Genomic DNA, 4253 nt, shown 5'->3' with positions numbered 1-4253 from the left:
AGCCATCATAAGCTCCCTTTCCATCCTACCTATCCACCCATACAACTCCTCCACTCCTCCATCACCCAAAACTCCAACCACAGAACATCCTGTAGAAGTTAGCAGACTTCCTGTAGAAATCCCGAGCTTCCTGTAGGATCCCCTGCAGACATCCTGTAGAAGCCTGCAAACTCGGTTGCCGAGCACCTGAACGTTGTGGACTTCTATGGAATGATGTTTTGGATCCCCTAGAACCTCTCCTAGCCCTCCTGACCTTTCCCAAGCTTTCTTTCCCTTCGAACCACCCCTGCACAGTCAAAACCTAATAAGAAACAAGTCATAATAACTCCAACCACTTAAGCAAAAATATAAAAAAAGTGTTCTTTTCAATGGAGGTAGTTTAATCTCATGCATCTCATATCACTAGAAGTAATGGCATCATTTTTAGGAGTTACATTCCCATCGTTGCATCGTAAGGACTAAGCTAGTCAAATTAGGGTTTACTAGGGTTTCCATGTTTTGTTGGCTTTCAGTTCATTCTTGCAAAGTAGGTTAATTTCCTTTCAGATAGTCTTCGTTCATCATTTAGAAAGCTTCTTCTGAGAACATATAGAAGTTGGCTTGAGCCCTAGCGGACTTGTGCCAGCTGACCAAGTGACAGCTGTGATAAGAGCTAGTACTTGTGCATACAACACCATCGCTTCCAAGTTTGTTACGAACTACCGGGTTGATAAAATTAGAGATAGGAAGCTCCAGGAGTTGTAGCATTATTGCTACAATACTGGAGCCCACCATCTTTTTGGCGCCGTTGTCGGGGAAGCGTCAGAGTATTAGTAATTGTTTCTTTTTTTTCTATTTTCTTACTCTTGCCTTCTGCTAAGTAGTTTATTTAATTTCCATTCCGCAAAAGTAGCATAGACATTTCCTGCTTTCATAGATTAGCATTTCTTGCTTTCATAGATTAGCATTTCCTGCTTTCATAGATTAGCATTTCAATTCTGCCATTTCATTTCTGCAAGCGTAGATTAGTGTTTCAATTCTGCAAGCGTAGACTAGCATTTCCATTCCTGCAATTTCATTTGAGCAAAGTAGATTAGTTCTTTCCTGCTTTCAATTTAATTCTACATCTTTATTTCAGTAAGATAGTTAGTTGTAGATCAATTTGTTTCAGTTTTGCAGGTACCAAAGAAAAAAGACAAAAGAAATAAAAAAAAGTCTTTCCATTTCATGCCTCATAGGAATCGAGATAAAACAGGCAAATTCTTACCCAACACCCCCACCACATCACTGAGTCACCCTTCTCTCTTCTTCGGTGATAGTGATCCAGAAGAACCTATAGGTGAACCTCCTGAGATATACAAAGATCCTATAGCATAAGAAGAATTAGAGACCATCCCATCTGAAGCTATGGCTGACAATAAAGGGGAAGATGAGAGAATAGAAGGTGCCTTCCCCATCCGAGAGACCAATGGAGAGATGAAAATGAATAACATTAGCCCCTCTGCTTTACCTCACTTCCATGGACTGACTACTGAAGATCCTGATACCTTCCTGTTTGAGTTTGCTGTCCTTTGTAGAACCTATGACTATACTGAAGATGAGCAGAAGCTGAAACTCTTCCCTTCCACTCTTAAGGATGCAACATTACGCTGGTTCATGGGCTTACGTGGGAATAGTATCACTACTTGGGCTCAAATGCAGCAAGCTTTCAATACCAAGTACCGGGACTACTGTGGGTCCAAGGAAACCAAGGGAGAAATCTTTCGGATGACCATGGGAAATGATGAGTCCTTAGAGGATTATGAGGAGAGGTTCCAACTTAGCTATAAGCGGGCCAGGTGCACACTTGACCCTGAATCCCTCAAGTTGGTCCTGCTCCGAGGAGTCCCTGAAGACCTCTTAGATACCCTTCACATGTTAGCTGGGGGGGATATTTACCAATTGCCTTATGAGGACATCAAGACTGTGTTTAGAAACCACTCCAGGGCAGCTCGGAAACGAGGTAGAGGAAACCTCCTCTCAACTGGTGTCCCTTTCTCCAAACATGAGTTTGCAAATCAATTGGAAGATCTTAAGAGTGAGGTGAGACAGACCATTTCCATGCAGCTGGACACATTTAGGATCCAGCAGAAGAAGGAAGAAGCTGAGAGAGCCTTGGCTATCTTCTGCCCTAGATGTACAAGGAGACACCCTAAGAACGAATGTCCATTGCATTCGGTTGAAGTGTGTTTTGTTTGTGAGGAGGACCATCCCACAAACCAATGTCCAACCTTACCTGGATTTAAAGCCATGTACCAAGGGACGGAAGCTCCCACTAAACCTCTCTATTACCTCAACCAAAGGAGGCCACAAGGACCTAGACCTTACCAGCAGGGGATGCAAGGGGCACCTCAAGCTTATTACAGCCCCAACCAATCGACTCCTATGCCTTTCTGGGGTCCCCCTGCTCATCCTTCCTGGTCTATGCCTCCTCCATGGTCTTACCCACCTCAGTACCCTACTCAACCCACTACTCATTCTTATCACTCACATGCCCAGCCACAGCCTCAGTGGAATGCACCTCAGTTGGGGTGGAGGCCCCAGTACAACACTCCTCCGCCATTTTGCCTCCACCACCAGTTCAACCTCAACCATTACCTCCTGCTCCTCCAAGGCAACCTCAAATACCTGCTCAACCGAACCCGAACCCCAACAATAGACAGGCTCAGCAGGTATACACTGGGGAAACATCATGCCCTACTTATGCTGTGGAGATCCAGGAGATCAATCTTCGATCTGGAAAGACTCTTCCGGATCGCCAACCTCCTCCCCCAGAGGATGAGGAAGATAAACAGGAAAGTGAACTGAAGGCTATTCCACCCTTTCCTGAGAGACTAACAGCCACCACACAACCCAACCCAGAGGAGGATGAGCTCCTGGGTGAGCTCAAGCAGTTGTGTGTGAAAATACCACTTCTCCAAGCCATCAAGGATGTGCCAATATACAACAAACTGGGTAAGGAAAAGTGTTTTAAACACCCAGGTAGGCGAAAGAGAGATGCTTCAACCATCAATGTATTAGGACAACTGTCTGACCTTATGTTAGGACAAGTCATCTGCCCAAAGTATGTAGATCCTGGGAGTCCTGTAGTAGATGTCCACATCAATGGCATCATCATACCTCACACTTCGATTGATTTGGGGGCTGCCATTAATGTGATGACCAGGGATACCATGCTCAAACTCAATATTCAGGGTTCCTTGAGGAAGACCTCGACAGTACTACAACTAGCAGATCGCTCCACTGTGACTCTCGAAGGGATTGTGGAGGATGTCTTGGTCTCTGTCGACTCTTGGGAATACCCTGCAGATTTCTTGGTTCTGCAACCCAAGGCAAAGCTTACTGGATATCCTCTTATTTTTGGAAGGCCTTGGTTAGCCACTGCAGATGCTTACATAAGTTGTCGTGTAGGAAATATGACCATCAAAAATGGTCCTATGTCCAAGCAGCTAGTCCTATACCCTCCTGCCCAACCTTCCTTAGAGCATGACTTACCACTTTTGTTGGAGGAAGGAGAAGAGGATGAAGTGTACTCAGCACCTTTGTGCACCCTAGATACCACTAGAAGAGACCCCACAACCGAGGATAACTTGATTGAGACCTTGATCCAGAATCCACCTTCCAGTGCACTATCCTTAGAGAAATTGGTGGAGGATGCCCAATCCAGCACCTTCGTGGATCTTTGTATGACCAACCCTGTCACTCCTAGAGTCAAGAATGTGGAGTTCAGCCCTGAGAGAACGTTAAAGATCAGCTCCTCCCTATCTCCTCCCCAGGAAAAGGAGCTGTGTAGCCTGTTGGCCAGTCACCTAGATGCTTTTGCTTGGAGCTATAAGGAGATGAAAGGAGTCCATCCCTCGGTCTGTACCCATCACATATACATCAAAGAGGGTTGTAAACCGGTTAGGCAACCTCCGAGGAGAATGAATCCAGCCCTTAAGGACATTGTCAAGGAAGAATTGCAAAAATTGTTGGATGCCGGATTCATTTACCCCATCTCAGATAGTGAATGGGTGTCCCCTCTGGTGTTGGTTCCCAAGAAAAATGGGAAGTGGAGAATCTGTGTGGACTATCGAGAACTGAACAAAGCTACCAAGAAAAACCATTTCCCTCTACCTTTCATAGATCAAGTGTTGGATGGACTGGCAGGAAAGAAGTTCTTCTCTTTCCTGGATGGGTTTAGTGGGTACAACCAGATTCAAATCAGCCCGGAAGACCAAGATAAGACCACCTTC

Source organism: Pinus tabuliformis, chromosome 1_2 (assembly GCF_031772625.1).
Source record: "Pinus tabuliformis cultivar Carrire ecotype Pingquan chromosome 1_2, CPIR1, whole genome shotgun sequence".
NCBI classification, from domain to species: Eukaryota; Viridiplantae; Streptophyta; class Pinopsida; order Pinales; family Pinaceae; genus Pinus; species Pinus tabuliformis.
The sequence above is the reverse complement of the archived record's forward strand: the minus strand, read 5'-3'. Positions refer to the sequence as shown.